Source organism: Brachionichthys hirsutus, chromosome 13, assembly GCF_040956055.1.
Source record: "Brachionichthys hirsutus isolate HB-005 chromosome 13, CSIRO-AGI_Bhir_v1, whole genome shotgun sequence".
In the NCBI taxonomy this organism is placed as follows: domain Eukaryota; kingdom Metazoa; phylum Chordata; class Actinopteri; order Lophiiformes; family Brachionichthyidae; genus Brachionichthys; species Brachionichthys hirsutus.
This window is the reverse complement of record NC_090909.1, coordinates 6,919,611-6,945,981: the sequence shown is the minus strand read 5'-3', so window position 1 is coordinate 6,945,981 and position 26,371 is coordinate 6,919,611.

Below are 26,371 nucleotides of genomic sequence, written 5' to 3'. Positions count from 1 at the left end.
CTGCAGCGCGGCATAAATCATGGAGAGGTAAATAAAAAAAACACAAACAGACTGACCACTATATTGTGGGCCAAGCTCACTCTAAGGACTGAGAAGACGTCAGATATCATGCCAGCTTTCAGGAGGGACCAAAGGAGCGAGAGGAACAGCGGCATGGAGAAGCACGCTCCCGGGGGGTTGTCGTTGTAGTAGCTTGTAAACACGTCTCCTGGAGACGCACGAGAAGACGCCCACGGAGAGTCAGACAGAACGGCCAAACGTTTAAACTGGAATTCTTTTTATTCTGCTTGAAACACACAAATAAATAATTCTGAGGTTCAACCGTTGGACAACTTGCCTGCTTTCTGGAGGCACGCTGAATTTTTGGTGAACCGCGCCACAGCTTCGACGCAGAACTGAAAGACGTGAAAAGTTCCTTTAGAATTCCTAAACCCAAGAGTTAAAAAGGGTACCACGCAGGAGAGAATCCCCCCCCCCCCCCCCCAGCGCTTAACCGGAATGAGGAAGAGCTGCAGGACAGATCTGCACAGCGCTCCAATGACGCTCGGTAAGGCATGCGGCTGGCAGCGCAAGACGACGTTTCATTGGGAGCGTACCTTCTCGTCACCCTCCATGGGCACGTGCTGGAACCAGCACGCCTTGAACCCGCAGGACAAGGACTCGCTGAAGTACAGTCGACAGTACTGAGGATTCAAAGAGAGGTCGAACAACGTGTTCAGATCAAACTAAAAGGTTCAGAGGAGATGCAACGAATAATATCTTCAATGAGCTGATCATCCCTGCAGCAGAGCCGCCTTCGACTACTACTGTACCTTCTGGTCCCGTCAGGGGTCGCCACAGCAAATCAACTTTCTCCACCTCACCCTGTCCTTTGCATCGTCCTCCAACACCAGCCACTCTCATGTCCTCCCTCACTACGTCCATGCATCTGCTCCTGGGTCGACCTCTAGCCCTGTTCCCTGGCATCCATCCTCAGCATCCTTCTACAGATACAGTCCCTGTCTCTCCTCTGGACATGTCCAAACCACCGAAGTCTGGCCTCTCTGACCTTGTCTCCAAAACGTCTAACCTGTCCCTCTTATTGTCTCATTTCTAATCCTGTCCAACATGGTCGCTCCCAAGGAGAACCTCAGCATCTTCATCTCCTCCACTTCTAGCTCCGCCTCCTGTCTTTTCCACAGAGACACTGTCTCCAAGCCGTCCATCATGGCTGTCCTCGCCACTGTCTCGTAGGTCTTTCCCTTCATCCTCGCTGACACTCTCGTGAGACACATTAGTGCCAATTAGTCTGAAAAAAAGGATCTTCCACTCAAAAGACGACGACAAGGTTCACTATAAATTTCACGAAGAATTTTTCCCAGATTTAATTGCTACTTAATTTTTTACATTTCTCTGACCTTCTCTTCAGTAATCATGATAGTTTAGTTGAACTCAAAACTAATCGAAGCTCAGAAGAACCGGATAGCGTTTAAGGAGCTGAATAACATGTCGATGTGGAAGTCAAAACTTCCCCCCATGTTATTCTCCTCCGTTTTAAAAAAAAAAGATTTGATGGAATACTTGCCGTATTATATTTCTGGCGCCGAGAGTCGGCCGCCTTTACTGGGTTTGTGATCCACGGCCCTGTTGTTGAGAGCAGCAGTAAAGAGACAAGTCGGTGAATTCACACCATTTACACTGGCAAAAATAAGGAGGTGCCCAACTGGCACCAGTTTAAAATGTAGTCACCGTTTCAATATTTTCTCACCATTTTTTATGGTTGCAGGCGGACAGCCGTGATTGGACAGTGAGGTCACCGTCTTGATGGGCCATTTTCTGTTATGGGACATAAACACAGCCATTAGTAGAAGGATAAATTACAAAGGCTGAAGAAACTCTTCATTTAATAAACGGTTTCACCTTTCAAGGTCGTTGGCATCCGACTGATCCTGTAAAAAAAAAATTAAAAATGATTTACTGTGGAAAAAAACCTCACCATGTCTCATCATGTGACGAATGCCACAGCACTGCTGGAGCAGTGCGTTTGCCGTTATGCACAAACGGGACAGCATCCGGGGAGGAGGTTTGTCTTTAGGAGCATTTAGGAACGCTCTTCCTGCTCCCTTTTTGTTCTGAACGTCACTCGAGGGAGCCAAAGACGAATCAACGAGAGCGATCCTTTTAATGTTTCGTTTCTTCCCAGTCACAGCGCAGGTACATTTATCTCGCCAGTCTCATTAAGTGGGATCGTTCCATCACTAGGCCCACGGCATTACCATTTTGTCAGTTTGCTTTCTTGTGGCGGGCCATGCGCTGCTTTGTGCGTTGGAAACGGTGCGACCGCGCCGAGGTCTCCACGGCCTGTCCTCACCGTCCTCTGGAAGATAGACACAGATACAAAAAATAAAACAAAATCACAGGATGACCTCTTGAGATTACGACTTATTTAAGCAACTTAATGTCCTACAGGTACAAATTAAATGTTTTTTGTTCTCATTTGCATGTTATAAATAAATAAAGCTGTTTGTTCACGCACGCAGGATTTTAGAAGATTACAGTTTGAGGGATTCCACCAAAAACTACCGTTAGCAGTTGGCCATCGCCATGGTGATGAAATCTGAAATGTGACAGATTCAAAATGATTGTACCTGTATCATCAGGAACGTTGTCGGCGACTTCAATTTTAACAGATGTCAACCTGAAAAATAAATGACAGCTTCATTTATAACATCCGACACAATTCATCGGGTTCAGTCATTAGAAGTGAGGCCGTACCTTTGTTCAATCGCCGCCGACGGTCCGTTTATCCTTGGAAACAAGGTTTTCACCACTCCAACGGGCTTGGGTTTATAGAGCCTGTTAGGACCCAGTTTCAGTAAACCGTCATGAGTCACGTTTTCAAATAGCTCCGAGTCCTCCTGGATCGGGTCTACAAGTAGGATATCCTGTTCGTAAGCCGTGAGCTCATCCAGCCGAGCACAACCAGCTGCTGCTGCTCTGAATGGCTCCTTCACGTCAGGCGGACACGGCGGGCCCTTTTCGACGGAGGCCTCGCCGTCCTCGTCTGCACTGAGCGATGAGAAGGGTTCTGGCAGAACATCGGCGGTGTGACCCATTTCTGGGTCTGAGGAAGCTCGCTCAGTCTTTATATAACCCTGTTCCACACCACCGTCGCCATCGGTTTCATCCTGGCTCTCCTCTTCGTGCTCGTCTCCATCACTGCTGGGAGACTGCGGCTCCCTTGCATTTATGGGACTTTTGTAACCTCCGGGCGACGCGTCGCGCTTGGAGGCGCACGCGTTTATTTTGTCCTCCTCTTCATCCGAACAGCCTGGACTTTTGGGCGGGAAGCTTGTCCAGGAGCGGCGTTGGGGAGAGGTGTGAGGAGACAGCATTGGCGGAAGCATGTGGCGAAGTTCTACACGCTCGTCCGCGAAGGCATCGTGGAACGTTTCGTCTTTGAGAAGCTCCGGAGGCCCCGTGTTCCGCCGCGCCCATTTTTGTGGACAGGCGATCGTGAAAAGGCATTCGTCACTTTCTCGCTCATCTTGAGAAAAGAGCAGGGGCGACTCAAATATCCGAAAGGAGCCGACGTCATGTTGCGGAGCAGAGGAGGAAGAGCACGGAGTCCTTTGGATTTCTTCAGAGCAGGGCGTCTCTTCGACCGCTTTGACCGTAGGGGGGGAGGATTCCGCCGACGCGACACTTTTTGGCGTCATCAGCAGGAACGACGAAAGCGAAAGAGAGGACGGCGTGGTGGAGAAGCGGCTCAAATCATCGGGAGCGAACGGAGACGACATGGAAGACGGCGTGACCATCACCCCGTCGCTCAAACACGTCACCGAGGACGTCGGGGCGGGTGCGGAGCTTTTATCTTGAGACCCATCAACCGGGTAAGACGAGGCCGAGACTGCGGCGGACTCTCTTCCGTAGGGGGCGGGGCCGGAGCGGTCGCTCACACCGAAGAGGGGCCAATCTGGCGATTCTTTAGCTGCCAGAAACTGTGACGAAAAACATCGCGTGTCGCCCGGAGACCTTCTTTCACCGCCCTCTGCACCGTTTTCTCGGGCCGGGTCAGAATTGCAGTCCGATCGCGCATTCGGGAGCGTTTCATGCGTGAGGCTGCCGGAGGCGCCCGTCTGATGTTTCACGGCGTGGCCACCGTTACCCGGAGGATCAGCGGACTCCGCTGGACACGCCGCTACGCCGGCAGGAGGGTCAAACGCCGCGCCGCTGTTAGAGAAGGGCCAGGGCTTGTACGTGCGTGCGCAAGAAAAATAGTTTTTCCCAAAATACGCCCTCGCTCTCCGGCAGGTGAACGACTTCAGCTCGTCGGCGTCCATCCCGTCGCTCTGACAGAACAGCGCCGACGATGCCGCGTCGGCGCTGGTGGGCGTGTCCATCTCGTGACAGGTATCGTGGATGCTGTTCCCTGGCAACGGAGAACCGAAGCTGCCCCAAATGCCGTCGGGCCCAACATTTTGCCCCGAACAACCAGAGCGAACCAGAAAACGAGCTCTCATCTCCTTCCTGAAGCAACGGACGACGTTATTCTTGAAATGATCGGTTAACAGGAAGCTAGAATTATAAAAGGCGTCGCCGATTCGGGACACATCACAGAGCGTCACTTTCGGGTACCGGTTTATCCCAGACTTCCCAGCAGCCTCGGCAACTCCGTTTATCTTCCCGGTCTTTGCGTCAAACGCGGGGCGCCGTCGCCCCTTGCTCCTGCCCTTTTGCCCTCGCTTACCCGACGTCTTCCGTCGAGGGGAAACGTATTTAGAGTCGCCACGCGGCCCGGAGCCAGAGGATCCGACGGCTTTTCCCAGGGAGCCTTCTGAACCAGCGACCGCTGCGGGGCCGAGGTGAGCGTCAGTGTCTGAAAGCGGAAACAAGAGCTCGTCAAGAAGAAAGCGAAAGCGAACGCACCAGTTCGCCATCTGGAATAATAAAACAGACAAACTCGTATTTCTGTGGGTAATTCAGATTCGGGCAATTATCCTACAGTTGGAAACAACCATAAACCGAACGCGTTTTTACGTTTACTTGCAAAACGGATGTTTTTGGTTCAACGGATGGCGTATCTGGAGGAGGGAAACCGTAGAGAAGCGACAGCAAACCACGGCTCTGCTTCCTCGCGTCCTCACAACCTCCAGCGTCGCCAGCGTAAGACAAGACAGACTCCATCAACGGGAAACCTTAGAAGGGATTGTCCCGCCATCTATGAAGGAGCCGAAGCTTGGACATTCCAAAACGACAATGACCCGGTTTCAGAAGGCGGCGTGGGGCATTCTAGAGATGGTCACAGACATAAAAAAAAAAAATCTCTGGAGGGTTTGGATGAAGTTGGTTGTAGTAAAATTACAGCACTGGATGTCTGTCGGAGGAATTAGCCAAGATTCCTATGGAATACTGGCCAGATCCTGGCGTTTAAAGTGGCTGTGCGCGTAAAGTGTCTTGGCGTACTAGAGGTGCTCGTCAGTACGCGGTTGAATATGAGACTGCAATAGTACGAGTAGACTTTTACGTGCCGCTTTTGGGCAAAACTCCTGCAATGTTTGTCACACCAAGAGCTTTACCTGCTCTTGAGTCACGGCTGGAGTTTTTTTGGAGGGAACCCAAGAATTAATTCCTCAGAAAGTTTAAATGCAAATCCTGAGTCTCCTTCCTGTCAGGACAGAACAATAGTTTATCCATATTAACAGATTCACTACAGTTTGTGTAAAAATATCCCAGCTCAAACCATGGGGGAACTAGCTAATTAGCTGCCGACTAGCTTATTAATTACTTCAGCATATATATATATATATATATATATATATATATATATATATATATACACACCAAGCCACTTCTAGCTGAATTTTTTTTAAAGTTTATTACCATAATTTTGAACTTTATAGTTCGTAAAGTCTTTCGTAAAGCGGATGCCTCACGTAGGATGGATTTAGCGGTTAGCTAAGCATTTGATGGGCTTTAATAGCCTGCGTAAAGTAGCAAAACAGAAAACCACGAGCGAGTACAGGCTCGGGAAAAGCTAGCAAAGACAAGCTGGAAACATTACCTGGATCTCAGCTCCAGTACGGGTCAACACTTTAGCGGCTAAGCTAACGCTACGGCGCGTCGCGCTGGTGTTGGTGTTGGTAGCGGCGGAGGGAGGGGCGCATCGCGCCTTCGCTTCGGCTGTGACCCCGCTCACGCTGAGACGGGGTCGTTCCAGGAAGACAATTAGTCCGCGCAGCAGCTCGCGTCGCCTCGGGCTGACACGTGACCCCCCCCCCCCGTTAAACGTTACCGGGGCACTGGCCGTACAAAAGCGCCCGGTAAACGTGCGTTAGGTTTGTGCCGCCGGTACTTGCCTTTCGAACACGACACCTTCGGTTTTAACTTAACGCCATCCCCTTTTCTCCTCTTTGCCCTTTGCGCACCTGCACGGCTCTCCCCCCGCGGCTCTCCCGAGGTGTGACGGGCCGGCGTTCCCCGGTCCGTTAATAAACTCGGAGCCGGTTCATCGCTGCTGGGAACGTCGTGTTTCGCCGCCGTCTCGGTTCTCTCCGGTTTCGGGGTCACCTCGTGAAACAATGTCGGAACTCGTTTCCGTCGAGGCACTAGTTTCAGCGCAGTAAGACCTTTTAACGTCTCTCGGTTAATTTTTACCCTGCTAGAAGACGGGAACATGTTAGCATTCTATATATTTATATATATATATAATTGTTTGTTACACTGGCAAAAGTGCTTTCGAGAAAACGCAGACCTGTCAGAACTACACCTGCGTGACGACGCTAACCTTTCCGCCCTATTCAAAGTACCGACTGGCAGCGTGTTGTGTTGGCCGCACTGCGCATGCGCAACGCACTACCCCTAAACTTCGGATTTAAAAAGCGCATTTGCGTTTTATAATTTTCTCAGGCAGTATGTGGAAGGAAAAGAAAACACATATCTATATTTATATATCTGTATTATATATAAACTTTTTATTATGTTATATAATCAGTAATTCTCATTGTGCATCTATCAGTGGGTTTTAGTTCATGGCCTATTTCTGGATTTCTGCATTACAGAACCGCCTTAAAATATCTGGGTCTAAATAGTTCACCTAAATTGTCTGCGTTAACCCAAATTAAACTTCACCCCACTTCTGGATAAAATCAGCAGTGATCTGAAAGCTTTGGAATAACCTCCCGATATCCCTCCTGGGACGAATAGCCACCATTAAAACAATATATATTTTTTTTTTTTTTTGCCACAAATCAATTCTTTATTTTCAATGATTCTGTTTAAGCCAACTTCAGCCGTCACAAAATTCTACTGGGGGGGGGAAGAGCAAGAATTAGTCTATCTACTCTCCAGAGGAGTAAATCTAAAGGAGGTCTGGAAGCGCCAAACTTTATGCACTGGCTAACCGGCTACAATATCTTATTCTACGGACGCACTCTAATAGAGACTCTAATTGCTGGTTAGAATTAGAACGGAAGGACTGTAAGAACATTGGACTCGCAGACCTCCCCTTTATCACAACAACCATCAAACGGCATAACTGTTTTAAAAACCCGATGATTTCTTCCACCTTGTCCGCCTAGTGGAAAGCGTTAGAAATTACAAACTCTCAATCGGAACCTTGTATGTTCTCTCCAATCTGGCACAACCCTGACTTTCAGGCTAGCAACCAACCTCTCCATGTAGCTACGTGGGAACAGAAGGGAATCTCACACCTCCATCATCTCTTTTGTTGTTGTTGAAATTGTTCCAAAGATATGAACTCGGATGTGTTATCAATGTGAAGTAACATAAACGAGGATTTCTGCCAGACATGATTTTAGTACGTAGTTGATTACTGAACTACACAAACTTCAAAGGATTGACTGGATAACCGTCTGGCTAACAGGTTCACACAGTTTGATGGGAATCATCATTTTATGAAAACAGCCATGCATTAAAAGTGAACAACGACACGATGATATTTGTTGTTGGGTCGTTATTTTCATACAACTAAATTTATATTGAACAATGGAGTCCCATGGGACCCCACACTCATTCATGCGATCAGGACTGGTTGTTTGGCTTATTTAGACAGAACCTGTGCTGGCTTAAAATTAAATAATCAGTTTGAACTAAAAAATAAATGAAAAATTGCATATATTTTAACCAAAAAAAAAACATATTGAGAAAATAATCACCAAACAATTTGTTTGCATATTTTATTTATTTGCAGAGAATGTCCTTGTTGTATGTGTCGTATGTAAGGTGTGATGTAGTCTTTGAAATGTAATCTATCTATTATATGAGTTATGCTTTATCCTGGTTTTTACGATTTGAGATATAATGATGCAAAGGGAATACACTTCAGACAGATATATACTAAAAAAAGGACTATTTCACATATTTAAACACAATTACAACCATATAAAAGTGTAAAAAAGCCTGGCGTGAGGGGTGAGGGTGAGACCCTGGTGTTGGGAAGTAGCCGGTCCTTTGACTGCGGCGGCCTGATTCACAACACCAGCTGTCCCGCCGTACCGAGCCAGCAGATGGCGCTGTGATGGTGTGCGTGGGTTCCCAGTGGATACTCCACCTCGTTCCACCCTGGCCAGGGTTACAGAGTCAGCTCTCCCTTTTGCCCAGTCTTCAGTACATCTGTGACAGCTGCAAAAAAAAAAAAGGACATGCAAATTAAATTCAGAAGAAACCATTCATCGTGAAGAGAGAGACACCGAGACCAGAGGGAACCTTCTCTGGGTTCCTCTTGTTAAATTCTTATCATAAATCCAGAGATGAGGGATTCTTGGAGTCTCTGCCCCCACCTGTCTGCTCCTGACAGACATATAAGACCACCCACAACCGCCCCCCCCCGCCGCTTCAGCTCTGGTGTTTCAGCGCTCCACAGCTACACCAAGATCCTCTATGCAAATTTTATAATCACACCACAGCAATGAGGGGTGCACGCACGTGTGTGTGTATGTGTGTGTGTGTGTGTGAGGAGGAATATAAGCTTTTACTTAGCATATAAAATGAGTTAGGATTAGAATGAGATAAGGAGCAGAGGGAAAAGTAGAGGGAGCGTTACGGGAGAGGTCACTCGTCATTCTGTTCCTATGAAACACTTTAAATCTGTCCGACTGCTCTCACGGGGCCTGGAATGGCACACTGGGCTCAGCTGAGTGATGAAGAACACCAGCAGTTTAACCAATTATTGCACACTTCAAATTAAAATGATGTAGAATATCAGCATGATAAAGGAGATATAAATGGGGAGCATTTGCACTCAGAATGGCGAGGAGGATTCCTGCAAAATCATTTGGTTTTTGGAGCGTTCAGCGTCTCGTGCTTTGAGACAATCAGCAGAACGAACGAAGCAAGAGCCTATAATGCTCGTTTGGAAAATGACTTGAAGGATGAATAGATTCTAAAAATCGCTGATAGATTTTATTTTTTATGAATCAACGTGTACATTTCTGGGATTTTTTTACGAGTTAATTGCTGGGATTTAGACCATACTCGTACGTGTGGTGATCGGGATGTTGTATAATTTTCCTGTCAGCCTTGTCGGCATTATCCTTGAACATAGAGGTAAAATCCTGTCCCGATCCTAAAATGTTACAGAATCCAGATCAGGACCAGCACTCAGTGTGATTTGTTGTTCCTTGGACCGTAACCTACCTCACCAGAAATACTATCAAAATGTGATCCAATAACATTTTCAGTAATCCTGAAGACAAAAAGACAGACTAAGTCTGTAAGAAACCGCCCCCCCCCCCCCCCCCCACCTCTGTGGCATCTCGGTCAGAAGACTCAGCTGTCGACGCACATCATCTTACAAAAAAAGCTGTTAAGACAGACAAACGCGTGTGTAAAATAGGTGCTTAGGAAATCATATGTTCCTGGCCTGGTCAGACACTGTCTGTGTCGATCTGATCACACTTGTGCTCACGTGACACATTTCTGTAGAATAAAATGTTTTAAATTATGAATAACTGGAGACACTCTACAAATAATATAATTCAGTGCAGTGCATTCAACGAAATACATTTTTCCATGTACTCTAACGTGCCTTTGATGGTGCGTGCATGCAAGTCCATTTGTGTATTTTGTTCACATGTGTTACTGTACTGCTGTGTGGATGCTTCAATTAGATCTGATTTTATTGTCAGTAGGGGAGAAAAATATAAATGTCATAGGTAGGAGGCGCTAAATTAGGAGCTCAAGCAAACAAAGACTCCTCGCATATAGCAAACAGGATTGAATGTAAATGTGCATGTGCACAATGAAACTAAGCCTTCGTTTATACAAGTCAACAAATGGATATTCAGTGTTTTGCTGCTGTTTCACAGCAGCAAAAGCAGAAAAGATTTAGATTTTCTTACACTCGCATATATTTCTTTGTCTTTCACCAGACTGTTGGAAAAACGAGCAGCTGCATTCCTTTAAATAGCCCTGCCTGCCTCATCATATGGTTGCTATGGCAGCCAGCCCCTTGTTTCGAGGTATTGTCCACATGCTTTGTGAGACCCCCTCCACCTGAACACCATCATAGATCGAAGGTCGCAAAGCGATGCAGCGACTTAATGGCACGTATGAATAATATCCAATGAATCTGCTTGTGCATGGTTTGAGGAAGAATCTTGAGCTATGATTTTTATTTTTATGAGATCAGTATGTTGCTTTAACTTCTCTTAAGGGTTGGTTTAAAAAAAAAAAAAAAAGCACCTATGAAAAAACATAATGCTTGAAGGATGAAACGGGGGGGAGGAGGAAGATTTCCGGCAGGTAGTGAAGGAACATGATTGGAAAATTGGGATCTGGTAGATCAAAAGTGAGAACAGATGAGTGAACAACAAACGAAGAGTCAATGGATAGATGCTGAAGGAACTGAAAGATGGAGACAGAAAATCCTCACTATTCGATGTAATATCGTTCTTTTCTTAAAAACGCCTCTCTCTTTTTCAACCTCAGTTAATTTCTGCCTTCCCAGCCCCCATCCTTTTGTCTTGCCTCTTGTTTCTCTCTCCAGTGTTCCCGGACTCCAGACCCTCAATGAGTCATACGTTTATCTGAGGGTCAAACGGCACTTTAGCAGCGCAGGATTATAGGAAGCTAGCGTGTGCAAGAGCGCTACGTGGATATAACTAACCGAACCCCGAATCCCTTCTCACAAAAAACCCCCAAAAAAACAATTGTGAAATCAATGCAGGGAGAAACGGGGAGAAGAAGACATTCAGGGTGTAAACAGATTATACATTTAAAGAATTGTTACCTGGAAGTCAAGTCAACAATTTCAATATTGGAAAAAAATTCCAACAAAACTGGATGAATTCTGCCTGAAAAATAAATGTCAAATGCTAACTATTAAATAGATTAATGACAGATCATAGATTCAACTCACTGTAAACATTTGAAAGCCCAGCTGACATAAAGTACAGATGCCACGCTTGACATTCCTATTTACATAATTATATATGCAATATTTCCTATAATTTTAATTTATGATAAATGGTCCTATTAATTATTTTCAAATTGCATCATCGGTAAAAAATGGTGCAGCATATCTGTAAATATAGATAAAAAATAAATAAAACTTAATTACAAAAATGTTTAGCGGGACTTTAAGCCTATTCTGTACAGACTTTGCTTGTTCTCCTCGTGTCTGCACGGGTTCTCTCCAGGTTCTCTGGCTTCTTCCCACCTCCCCAAAACATGCAACATCGGTGGATTGGACACGCTAAAATCGACAGCAGGTGTGAGCGTGTGGGCGTTTGTGTCTCTATGTGGCCCTGCGATGAGCTGGCGACCCGTTCAGAGTGTACCCCACTTCTCTCCCGATGTCAGCTGGGATAGCCTCCGGCGTAAATCCATGACCCGGATTCGGATAAGCGACCGAAGACGATTACAGATTGCCTCATCTTCTAGAAGATGAACAAATGAACGAATGAATGATAAAAAAAAGAATTCTCTTGTTTGGAAATGCAATAGATGAGTACAAACCAAGTGGAATCCGATGACTTGTAGAAAACGAATAGACATTTAGGACTAAAAGAAAAAGTCAGGAGTATTTCGCAATATACACGAACGCTTACCATATCCATCTATCTAAATGTTCCTGCGCTGAGTCCTCGAGAACATCTTCTCTGTCTCTTTCCAGAGCCTAAGAAGAAAACAAATCAGTCAAGGGCAGTCATGGAAGAAATCCACACGCAGCTTCCTACAGTTTGAAGTTACTTCAGTGGGGAAATGCTTCTACACAAAGCTGATTAAGATGACACCCTCAATTTCCGCTTTAAAATACGCCGGCAGGCTGATTGCATTAAAGTCGGCCACGCCTCAGCATCTCTCCTAATGCGTCTGTAAATCGAGCTGGAAAATGACGACTGTCTGTTGTCTGCACTAGGAAAGGAAGTCGGGGGGGGGGCAGAACGCTCTGCTGTGGACTAACAACTCCGCTGTTTCCACATCAGCACACAATGAGAAACGACACATCCACACAAAGCTCATTCCTTTAGCGTTCTGTGTGATAAGACTACACGCTTAACCTTTCTTCCACATTCCCCTTCCCCGCATCGTCTTGCATTAGGATGCGTTATTGTGTGCATTGCTGTTTTCTGCATGGCTGAGAGGTGCTCGTGAGTGGATAGATATAGGAATGACTCTGTGCTTTGCGTCCATTATGGAGCGGCTGCGGCGGTTAGCTCTGAGAGTAGCCACGATAAGGATGTTGGCTGCACACTCGCCCAACAATCCATTTCCTCTTTACTCGGGTCTAAACGGCTGCGTGCTACATAAAGGTGCACGCGCACACGCACGCACGCGCACACACACGGCTGTCCTCAAGTTTCCTCTTCTCGATGGGGAACATCAATATCTTTCCAATTACATAGGTTAGCAAAACCAGATTATGTCTTTGCCCTGGTCAGTCATGCTCGAGCTCTTTCGTGCTCTTATTTCTAAATGGCTGTTAACACAGCGGTAAATGTCAGAAGCTCTTTGGGATGCAGTGACGCTAAATGGGGCTTTCCAATAACTCGTACAATAATCATCAGATAATATACTCAAATAATGTTTTCACCTTCAACATGTCCATGTAGAACAATTGTGACGGCAAACGAAAAAAATTCTTAAATTATGTTTTGGCTAGCCAGTTTTTTATTTTATTTTATTAGCTATTTATTTATTTAGCTATTGCTCCGCTGTTATTTCAGCGCTTGTCTGCTTTCTTTAAGGATTTGTATTATTATTATTATAACAGTAAAGAACACTTATTCCCTATAAAGTAGAACAAAAAGCTGAGCTATTCCACATGGCACACTCTCAGGCACGTCCAAAGACACGCCTGCTACAGTGCGTTGCCTGAGAACGTGCTGAGCGTTCCCCTCTTTGTCGTCGCTCCTCTCTGCCGCGCCGCCACCATTTCCCTCTGACCACGCCGCTGCTTCGCAGACGCCTTGGGAAAGGCTTTACCGCGTAAACCCCCCGACGCTCGGCTGTCACGCTCAAGACTTGGCGCGTGCACGTTTATGCACTCTCTCTCTCTCTCTCGTGAGCGCACAACTTGCTGCACGCCCACACAGCTCGGATGAGGCCTGAGCATCGGCCCAGTCGTTTAGTTGAGCTTTGTCTTTTTCACAGCGTCTCCCTGGTGAACTGCAGAAAATGCTAACACTTGCAGTATTTGAATTATTTGCAAAATGGAACAGCTTTAACTTAATCCGCTGGTATTTGGAATCTGCCGAGTGTGTTTGGGCATCCAGATATGAAAATGAGAGACGCTGCCTATCTTTTTTATTATTATTTAAGCCGTTCCTTCTAGAGCGGTGGTATAGAGTGAGAGAACGGATGTGGGGGGGGGGGGGGGTCATCGTTCTCTTTGTGTCCAAGTATAAAGAAATACGTGCACAGATCAAACAAACACAATAACCATCACTCAATAGCTCCTCTAGTTTTTGTGCCTCAATAAAACCCCTACGTGACTCCTGTAGTAGGATGAGGATAACAACCCCCCCCCCCCCTCCCCCCTCCACTCAGTCTTTCTCTAATATAAGTATATTATTTGATTGCCTGGCCTTTGGTTTAAAGTGCGGATCTATAAATGTTCAGGTTCCAGCCTGATGCTTAAGAGATGGTTTTTGGCACCGACGACGGCCAAAGGCGCACTAACCCTGATGACTCCCGTGGGTTGCCAGATCCTGGCTTGGCTGGACCGATGGATGGGGCTGATAGCGGGATAGAGGGATGGGCATCCTGCAAGGCTCTGGAATCACGAGGAAGAGAGCTGTAAAGAAACAAGGAGAACGCGTTCAGCACCCGAACTGGGCCGTGGGAGCGCCGTGAAGATGGTGGGTGCGCAGCTGAAGGGACGTTCGGTGGCTCCGAGCACCATAACGGCCCACGTTAAATGCCTTTTTTTCTTTTCTTACATGCGATCAGAAAATGGAGGCTTGATAAAACGGCTTCGACAGTGCAGGTATACTGAGATAGGTAGTTACGGATTAGCGGCGGAGACTTCTTCTGACGCACAGACACATGGACATGCGCAGCGATGCACCCGCACACCTTGTCGGCCATCACAGACAGACAGCGTGCTGGCTCGGCAGCCATTTTGCAAGGGCTGCTCTGGAATTAGGATAATTGCTGCTTACGCATCAGTTCTCAGCCTTGTACACATCATATGAACGAGAAATGTACCTGTTCGGGCGCCGTGCGGCTGCACTCACCTCGTCGAAGTAAAAATTAGGAAGCTACAATTCTGATTCTTTAATTAACGACTTTTCACAAATACAGAGCCCGTAATATAAAGCAGGACATGAGCAGTCATGTGTGAACTCCCCACGGCGTGAATGTATGGCTGAACGTGTAACAACGGTGGAGGGGGGGGGGGGGGGGGCACGCCCTACAGACTGTCAGTGCTCACGTATGGAGGAGGGGGATGAGTGTGTGCATATACAAGCTGGAAAAAGGAGAAGAATGGGAATGGTGAGACATTTAATAAATGGGAAGAGGAGGGAGAGCGAGAGGGAGGGAAGAGGACTGGAAGAGAAATGTACAGCTCGTTCTCGTCGCCACCATTTTTTTATTTTTTACACACAGACTATGCAGTTTGGTCAGCGTTAATTCGGCTTCCAGACAAGCCGTGGGCCGACGGTATGGATTACGCCGTCCTCGTGATGGTTGCAAAAAAACCTCAGAGAGTAGATGATAATGGAAGCCCACACCCCCCCCCCCCCCCCATTCTCCATCGCATCCAAGGAGAACGCCGTCTAAGTCAAATATTGGATTCTGCATTTCAGCGTTAATGCATCCTGTAGGTGAATTCATGAGCTCTATACTTCTGTGCAGAGTTTGAGTCCTGGTCTCCACCCATGTAGACATGTAGACCCCCCCCCCCCCCCCCCTCGATGGTAAATGACACAAAAATAATCTGAAAATGATTATGACATTATAATGCCCTTTCTTGATTTAAAATAAAAAAGCTGCTGCGTAATGTTTAAACTAATCCATCCATTTACTGCACCGCCCTCACAAAGACGCTGCAATCACAGGGGCGGAATTTAACAAAGGCCACGTTAAGGATAAGAGCAGATCACTTACAGTAGTTGAGTAGTGAGGGTTCAGATCATCGAATGTGATGCGGACGGACGGACGGGGGTTAAACTAGTCTGCAGCCTCACTGAGGCTCTGTTGGTGCTGCAGGGTGATGGAGAGCGGAGGTGGGATGATGACCCGTCGTCCAGCAGGGCGCCGGGATCTTCTGGAGATGAAGGCTCGTCCTCACAGGAACGGGATGATCAGACAAACACGCACGCAACATGCAACCCCCCCCAGCTCCCCCACCCAACAGCACGCACACGCCGTGGGAGTATAACACGAGACTGCACATATGATCCGCCACCCTTTGTTTGGGTTAATCTAATCGGTCAGCTTTGACCAGCAGTTCAGAATAATACACTCCTATCCACTCTTTATCACACACACACACACACCTACACACGCACACACACACACACACACACTCGCACACACACAGACAGTCATGTGTGTGGCCGATGACCCCTCCCCTGACACATGGATTCGAGCCTCATTCTATGTCTGTCACACTTCTACAGTAGTGTCAGGACTACAAACCACACACACACACACACAACACACTCCTCTCACACTCATCTACGCGCTCCGAAGACACCCCACCCCCACCCCAACCCCCCACTAGCGGGCGATCATCTGCTGTGTCCTCCATTCACCGTGAGTCAGGAGTGTTCGACAGTGGTGATGTGTGTGTGTGTGTGTGGGGGGGGGGGGCACCCTATTTGACTGCTTTTCTTTTTTCCAATCAGATGATTGGTGACAGAGACAACTTTCCCACCCATCGGCGCTGCTGTGAGCGCTGCTACGGCAGCAGACAGAGGGGACCCTTTGTCTCCCACGGTATGTGCTCGCATATATACTGTACATTCTAGCGTGGCTACACACGCACACACGCACACACACACACACACACACACACGCACTCAGACACTATGCTGCTGTACTGATCAGTTCAGACGGACGGAATGCAGAAATGACAGCGGCTGTCCACCTGTGCACGTAAACCTGTTCGCTTCAACGCGTCCCGATGAGCTCCCGCATCCCAATGTGGGATGACTTCCCAGTGATCTGGAGTAGAATGTGTGTCAAAGTGTGTGAGCGTGTCCTTAGACTCACCTGACAGCACCTCTGGAGCTGGTTGTCGTAGTAACATGCAACATCAACTGGGGTTGCAGAGCTGTGACACCTGATGTCCCTCCTCCCTCTAACTCTCCCTGCTGTAATATAGGATCAGTAGCTACACCCAAGCACTGACAGAAGGGGGGGGGGGGGGGGTCTTATCGAGCCTGGCGGATCACACCATCAGCTGGCGGCAGACAAGGGGACGCCGTGGAGCAGACCCGGTTGGGATGGTCCTCATAATGCTCCGTCGAGTTGCCTTCAGATCACCCTACTGTCTGCTCTGAGATGGTCTCGCCCCTCTCCCTCAGCTCTGATTGGACGATGTGCTCCCCCCCCCCTTCATCAAAATGTAAAATTCCAAGACAGAGAGAGTAGTGCAGCGTTTGCGTGTGTGAGAGAGAGAGGAAAAGAGAGAGAAAGACGCACAAAGCGAGGGAATCAAACGTCTGAAATCTTTTGTGCATTTGAGAGACATCCCTCATGCGTGTGTGTGTGTGTGTGTGCGCGCCTGAATTATTGCATCTGTGTGTGTGTCAGAGAGACGATATATACAGGATGCCATTGTCTGTGTGGGCGTGATAGAGGAAGAGGTAGATGAGGGAGAGACACAAGACAAAGAGAGCGAGAGACAGGAAGACATGGAGTGTGTGTGTCTGTGTGTGTGTGTGTGTGTGAGAGAGAGAGAGAGAGAGAGAAAGAGAGAGAGAGAGCAGTGTGTACGTCCTGACAGTTGTCATCATTAGTCTTTCTGCAGTGGATGATGTTTTGGACTGCAAAGGGGCTTGTCAGTCAGTTTCTGTCACAACATGTCACACTGACTGGTGAAATGCACACACTCACACACTCACACACGTTCCCAGAGGATATTGTGTCAAGATGGGGGCCGGTTTGACCCCCCCCCCCAACCTTTCACCCCAGTCCTTTGACTCCCCGGCACCAGAGCCAGCCCAACGCACGAAGAGCGACCGAAGCTGAAATGTCACCTGTATTTCGTTAGGATGGCAGAACTTTCAATATTAAAGGGCACCAGATCGCTCCAAGATTCTAAATGGGCTCCAGCTAATAAGAAATTCTACTTCGGGGGGGGCAGAGAGGCTTGGTTCGGCTCCCAGGGTGTCACTCAAAGGATCAGTCCTAGATTTGTTGTTTCACTGTGATCCCACAGTGGATGGAATAAGGCAAGCTTGATATACGACAGAGGAAAGAAGAAGAAAGGCTGAGCGGTAGATGCCAGAGAGCTCACAAACACACACACACACACACACAGTCCAGTCTGCTGCGAACAAAACCGGAAAAATACTGCTGAGTCACGGGGAGGCCCGAAACCACACACGGATTCAAGCATGCATCCGACGAATGCAACGATCCAAACCAAAGGAATCCGTCACCGATCATATGAACGCAGCAACTGAACCCCGGCTAACGAATGCTGGTGGGTTTGCTGCGGTTTGCTGCAGTGTCTCGTTTCATCCTCACATAAAACAGGCCTTCCCTTTATCCCTGCTTCGCTCCATCTCGCTGCTGCTGCCGATTTAATTACCTTCTATATTTATCAGAGCTCAAGATGCTATTTTGGTTTTCGAGACTCTTGTCACTGATATCGGGAGGCTACATTATTCAGAGCGAGAGACCACCGGGGGGGGGCGTCGCACAAGAGCACTGCTGTTAACCCTGTGGAGACGGATGGAGGACATGTCCCTCTTGCACCGTGGTCGGTTTGCGTATCGTTTTACAGTGGGGGGGGGGGGCAGATTGATCCGGGGTATAAGGTGTGGTCCATCTTTCTTGTGTCTCCGTCTAAAAACCGCGGCTCAGAGCGGAGTAAAATGTTTCACACAGAGAAACAGAACCCCCCCCCCCCCACACACACACACACATCTACAGACACAAGCAGATTATCACCAAACACACAAAGATGCAGAGGTGCACGCATGCTTGTCTTGTTCGCACACGCACACACACACGACTTGTGCGCCATATTTGGTTGTGATTTATGATTGTTCTCCAATACAGGCCACAATCGTCTGAGAGATGATGACCATATTGATCTGATAAACGATTTCATTCACTGCCACGGTCTACCCCCCCCTCCCCCCCCCCACACACACACACACCTACACACACACACACCCTGGCTCATAAACAATCACATGGATACACGTCGTAAAGACACAGATTCACAGCAGGAATAACCCAGCTTTCTGCTTTATCAATTCTCCTCCTCCTCCTCCACGTCTGCTTTTCTTTCGATGCTTTCTTTCTACCCCCCCCCCCCCCCCTTCTTTCCACCAGCATCCTCTGTGAGTCATCAGCTTCTCTACAGATATGCTCCTGCCAGAAATGTCCCAACATTATTTTACAGCAAATAAATTCTGTCTGCAGAAAAAAAAAAAAAAAACAAGAGTAAATTGTGAACTAAAAACTAAAAAGCACTCAGGGGAGTGCATGCATGCCCTCCGCCAAGGCAATTGTCACTCAATAAGTAACAACAAGCTACATCAGCGGTCAAGACGAAACGAATGAGCGGAACGTGTGCATTCCACGTTGCGTCGCAGATCAGTAACTGTCGTGTCATTGCAGTGGAGGTAAAGCTGGCGGCAGATTAACAATCTCAGCCTACTGGAGGCTCATTATTATCTTTGGCCGAGCAAATTGGATTTTTTCCACAGAGAAATTCTCAGATTTCAAGGCAACCACCACCTCTCACCTCTTTCATTTCAACATGATTTGACAGGAGGACGCACAAATGTTTATTCCTGCCTTTCCTCCTTTGGAAGAAAGGAAATCTGAACATTTTAAAAAGGAGCCCTGGCAGCTGTTGAGATATAAGAAAGACTTTCAAGCCCAACCGATGTCCATCTTGATGCGATCTATTGTTACAAGCCGTGTCCTGGATGGTTGGGTGGTTGTCTGTAATTCTGATGACTCATTGTTCTGTGTTCCTTCCTCAGGTGTAAGTGATCTGGACTGATGGGCGGCAGGGATGCCAGCGTTCTCCTTCTCCTCTGCATCCTGGGCCGAGGCGGAGGTTATGAATATTGGTTTGTCTGTCTGTCTGTCAAGATAACATTAAGAAAATTCTGGACAGGATTTTAGCAGGATTACGGAAAAACTGCTGGATGGATAAAAAAAAAAAACTTAAAATGGGTCTTGGTCTAACTTAGATCCTATTAAATTTTGCGACCTATCCGGATACCTATCAGGATACGAAAAAAATCAGGATTTTCCCATTTACTTATAATGGAGGCCTTTTTCAAAAAATCACATCTTGTAAAATATGCATTCAATTCACTCAGCAAAAATCACAGTCATAAAGGGGTCCGATATGCACTATCATGCAAAATGTCTTCTTATACAACAGCCAAGAAGGGACCAATACAGCAGCACTCCAGGTCCAGCTTGTGTTCCATGTTGCCAGCGGCGTAGAGCTCCACCGGGGGGGAAAGTGGCGATCCCTAAAGCAGGTCACAGTCATGACTAATAAGGGAAGATAATGGCTTCATGTATTAAACGCTGCACGTTTGTCAGTCAGCAGCGATGGACTGCAGTCTATTCTATTAGTTCATTATATGTCTAATTTAATTTTTTGACTCTGATGTCAGGATTTAATCTGACAATAAAATTACTTTCCACAGTTTTACTGCTGTTTAATTGGTGTTAAGGGTCATTTATTAGTCCTGATGCTAATTCTAAATTTAGTTTGGTTCATGAAGACGTTTGCAGCATGACAAGAAAAACATTCAGTGTGTAATTATGAATAATTATGATTTCTGTAAATAATATTAATAATAATAAAAAAATTAAAAGCATTTTCATGTGTGTCTTTCTCTACATTTGTGTATCGTGTGAGTTAACAAATAACAGGAAATAATTACATGAGCGGGTTGGAGAAAGAAAAAAACTAACCAGTGGGTGCATATTCAGAAATCACACACACACACCCACACACACACACCTACACACACCCACACACACACACACACACACCCACACACACCCACACACTAGAAGGCTTTCAGTTTCTAAATCAATCGTACATCCGTAGCTAATGCAGTGCTGGGCCCTCTTCAGGAAGCATTAGGCCTATTAGTCAAAGTATGGACGCATTCCTGTATATGTGTGTGTGTGTGTGTGTGTGTGTGTGTGTGTGTGTGTGTGTGTGTGTGTGAGTGTGTGCAAAAGCCGCACACTCAGCAGTAGCCGATCTCAGTAGATCCTGTGGGGTCAGCAGGTACAACAGGGAATTAGGGACCATCTTATTGGGTGTGTGTGTGTGTGTGTTATCCCTCCCCCCTCGATATCCTCTGGGCTCTTTATTGCTCTAAAATTATCCTCCATTTACTGGAAGACACAGGACAGACTGACAGGGGAAGAGAAATATGGACACTCTAGTTTGAATGTCCTCCTGAATCACTTATGGACGCAAACAGACTTCTGGCTTTGTCGAATAATCTAATTCGGCCTTTCTCAACAAGTGGTCCAGCCTGGCTTGGTCGGGTGATGTGAAAAAATAATAAGATGCTGCTGGCATTACAGAATTAATTAATTTAAATGTAAAATAAAATGAAACTTTTAATAAAACAATCAAAACCCTTCCCTGATTCACACAATGCAAACCTTAAATGCCGATCGCCCTCTGACTCAGAGGAAACAGAACGTATATAAATAATAAAGGCCATTACCGGCCTCAGACATCACGTCACGCTCATATCACCCTGTCAGCGTGTGACTCAGCTGCTGTACGGTCAGCGTCTGATTAACCCTACGACGGCAACCTTCATCCACAGGCAGTGCATTCTGTTCCTTAGTGGAGCAGGACATGCCTCCCATGTGTGTGTGTGTGTGAATAAATGCTGATAATTGATGTCCGATCGATCACAACTGAGTGTTTCGAAGGAGATATTATATTTATATTTAATAAATTATATTTCTTTACTTTATTGTCCACAATGTGCACGTTTCACTTCGGTCTCACGTGATAACAGGAGCCAAACAAATACACAAAACTGCCCACATATACAAAGATGGGCAGTAAAAAAACATTACAATTTAGCAGTTCCAGAAACACCCAGAAATCAATAACAGGAATAAAATACAGACCAGATCTACAAGCGGCACTCATACGCATGCTTATCTAAACTTCCTGCCACAGCAGCGCCAGATACCGCGACTACATGTTAATTCATGAATTTACTTTACAGAGCAATGCAAAACATCTGGAATCACAAAACAGACAAACTTCTCATTCCGGCAGAAGCGGCAGTAGAAAGCCGAACAAATACGAAGGAATCCTCCTGGCTGACTTCTCTTATGACACAGTTCATAGTCGGTGTATTACCGCAGCCAGTATCTTCATCGAACGCAACATCAGTGGCATCCTCATCCTCCCATCTCCATTGCTCCTCATCCAATTCCCTCTCACGGTATTTGTGCCTGAGGCTTTTCACATTCTGAAGCGGATCGAGTCTCCGCAAATCAATATCGTTCATTCACGTTGGAGCAGTTCGTGTACGGTCAGCTGAAAACGCACATGCACGTCCGTGCACTATGTCGCTGCGCTGATGTAGGGGTACATACGTATACGTATGTGCAGTCAGAGAGACAGAACAGAGGTGGACTTAAAGTGACGTGAGGAATACATCTCAGCATGCTCTTGGTGGACACAGGAAGGAACTTTAGGAAGACCCATAATAACAGCCTTTGCTAAAGTACCTCATGTCAGCCAGCCAAGACAGTTAATAGACCCAAAGAGGACAGAACCGGAGTCGGGGGGTGGAGAGAGTCAGTGGAAAAGTGAGAGGGAGGGGAGGAAGGCGGAAACTAACGGAGAAAGCGACAGCGAGGCTGGCCGTTATAAATCATATCCACCGTTGGCGCCAGCCACGTATCCTAGCAACCGCGCAGACCCTCTCCTCCGTCCCCTTTCTGGCTTCCGCTCGCAGCTTAGTCACTCTTTTTACAGCACTGGGTCATGATGCTGAATGACACAGTGCGATTTGTATTTACTAATCAGACCAAATATCAGCTGACCCCAGAACAGTGCTGTTCTGCACCGTGAGCAGCTAACAGACAAACAGCAGACCCCAGAACCACACAAACAAAGATAAAGAGTCATTGATTTCATCTCTATTGTTCTCTGTCCTTTTTTCCCTTTCACATACTCACGCATCTCGACCACTATGAGTACCATATATTGCTCATTTTAAAGCCTCTTTCAATGAGAGACGATATGATTACCCATATTTGGGGTTTTTTTTGGCAGTAAAATATCTCAAACACATGGATGGCAATAAACTTGATAAAGATTTGTGTAGCTATGAATCTTTTTTCATCTGTGATAATGAAAAAGATATTAATCCAAAAACAGGCAACCCAAAAATGGGGGTACCAAGACATGGCTGCAGATTCAAATATATTTGATGTATCTGTGAAAGGTGAGAAGTTGATTCAAGACAAAGAACAGATCTGAATCTGCTATAATAGAAAATCATACTTTTTTCTGATGATTCAAGCAGTTGATTTGAAAACACTAGGAGTAAGTTTCCAGGGCCAAGGAATGAGGTGGCGTTCCTTCATTTAGTTACCAGTAAAGCAGCATCGTCATGGCGACGTCATCATAGTGTGTGTTGTTCACCGGGTGCAATGGTTCAACAACTGATGATCTCAGCCAGTATTTCTGCATTCACAAGCAAGACAGTCTCTTCTTTTTGATGACCAAGTGAATCTAAAAAGGAGAAAATGTTTTTTTGATGTCGTCTTTGAGAGAATGGCGTGCTGGAGACGAGCGCATTCTGAGTGCTTTTGGAGTTTTATTACGGTTAAGTGGGGACAGTCGCCTGCTGTCCAGGACAAAGCTGGGATCTATCTGCGTTGGGAACTAAACGAGGCCGCCAAATTTCACGCACGAATAAGAATGACGCACATTCAATTTAGAAAGTGTGACAAATCAAGGGGGAGATTATGAGCACGCACACACACACAACCGTAACGAGGTCTAATTAGGCACAAGGGGAAATCCCTTTGTGGGTTAAATGTGTTCTCGTAACTCTTTTATGTCAGGTGAATGAATTCCTCTCATCCTCCAGTGCAGTTTGTGTCCCTGGATAGAAAATGTTCGTACACTTCTATGCTACCGATTGGCTACGTTCACTTCATGCTTACTGCACTGTAAAAGATTTTTTGGCCTATCACCTTCACACTACTGCACAAATCAGGCAAGCCCTGTGCCAAAAAGATGCATCAAATGATTCCATACATATTGTTGCTTCCAGGGTGGTTTACCACAGAGCCTGACTGTCAGGTAATTTCAACACGTAGATCCCCGAGCTGATGCGGAACGCTGCAGCATGTGGGCTGAGCAGAACTGTTTAGCACAGGAGATGGTATCTCTGCCTTATTAACCTCTGCGCTCTGCTAATCTGAACTCCCGGCTAGAATTTAAAGCCCTTCTCATTGCACACAAAAGGCCTTAATGTTTTTAAGAGCAACCGCGACTCTATTAGATTTCAGGCGCTTCTCCTTCATTTGTCTTTGCTTTCAGGAAATGTGCGCTAAGCTCCCTCCATATCCGCATTTAACACTGTGCATCGATAAGGCTTCGACTAGCTATGCTGCTACAGACATTCTCCGGAGAGAACCTTTGATTATGATTTGGAAGAATAAAAACTGTCTTGATTTGAAACTGAAATTCCAAAAGCTTTTTTTTTTGATGGAAATGCTTCTCACTTTGGGCTGCACAGTGGCACTGGCGACTTATCCAGGGTGTCAGCCGGGACAGGCTCCAGCATAAACCTGTGACACGCAATGCGGATAAACGACTGTAGGCGGAATGAGAGCAGTTTGTCTCGTCTTCAAGAACATGAATGAATGAATCTCACTTTCACACAATTGCCAAACAACAGGCATATTTCGTTTAGCCACATTTCCATTGCTAACTCTCATGCAGGCTTAAAATGTGAGTGCAATAGAAAATTGGGACAAAGTACTATTTTCAAATTCCAGACGCCTCTTTCCTCTTTTTTTGGCCCATTTACACACAACTTCAGCAAGGCTGCAATCGTACTCGGAAACAAAACAATGTTCTTTTTGATGCATTTTTAAGTCTAGAGTTTATAGTTTTAGACTAAATTATTTAGATTGAATCGAGGCCGATGCTTTTGGTGAATTTTCCCATCTTTTCCCCAAAACTGATGAGACTGAAGAGGCCCTTTGTCGAGCCGATTTACCACTAGATCACGGGTTAGCGATGAGGAGCCTCGGATGAAATCAGAGGAATGTAGCATGACAAGCTTGTAGCTGTTACAGAGGATGTCTGGGCTTCGGCTTTGAGCTCCTCACTAAAAGCTTCACTCCAGTTACTGGTCTCTAAACGGCTACAGCTTCAAAGCGGCACTGCTTCTCTATGATCTTGAGCTCAGCCTCGTCGTCTGCTGAGTTTTGAGCGCTCAGCAGAATGAATGGACGGTAACAGGCAGGCAGCGTGTGCATCCTTGAGAGCAAAGGAAAAGGATCACTCAGGAACCACTCAGCCAGCCCATAAGCCAAGACCCACCTGAAGTGGGTGGGAAGAGACGAAAAACGACGTCTGAAGAGCGAAGGCCGGAAGAACGAGTCAGAGGGAGAGTACGGCCAACAGACGCGACACAAATACGCCACCTTGTGGACCTGGAATGGCAGCCCCCCCCCCCCCCCCCCCCAATTGGGCATATATATATAGTATAGTATACAGTACAGTATAAATTAACGTAAAGATAAAGAGCTGGGAACTCAGCAGATAGAGGATAAGCAGAAGGAAACACAGTTGATCTGAACTGAACTCATAAGTCGCACTTTAACCGTAAGCCTCTTTGTCATGCACTTTACTCCGAGGAGAGACTCATCACTGACAAAACTCACTCAGACTCAGATGATGCCACCAGAGGCATGCGGTGTCATTTTGTAATCAGTTGCATTTCACATTTTATTTGGCTGGAGATTTAAATAAAGAACAAAGGATGTTCTTTTTATTGAGTCCTCTCCCGCTGTGAGTAGGGCAAAGGTTTGGTGTTGTTGCATTTCCAGGAAACTTCCTCAGGTCATGAGACGCGCTGATTAAGAGCAGCCAGCAGGGGGCAGCACAGAAGCGCCACTTCTACATTGCCGCTCCTCTCTTGAGGTAAAGCACCCTCACAATCCACATCGAGTTGAGTGACCGACTCAAGAGACCTGGCAGGGCCGGCCCTAGCCATTTTGGTGCCCTAGGCGAGATTATGATTTTGCGCCCCCCCCCCCCCCATAACGGCAAACATAATATATATAAAACATTAATAACAACAGCCATATGACAGACCTTAAAAGTTTAATTATTCTTCAAAACAACTAGCACACGCTATACAATACAAATAATAATAATAATATAAAATAAAATAAATAAACAGAAATAAAACAGGGTTACTGTTCAGATTAAGAGGAAATTAAAAGTCCTGACAGCTTCCACACAAACAATGCAAAACAGATGCATAGCAAATAATTTTTCCATGATAGCTTACATTTAAAATGTTACACGTCTGGACTTCCTTGCAGCAAAGGCATCGATGGTTCAGATTCAGATTCAGATTCAGATTCAGACATCTTTCATTCAGACAAGTATCATTTGATGATACTGATGGTATCATCAAATGATACCTGTCTTGAAAGCTCATGATTTATGCTTATTAAAGCA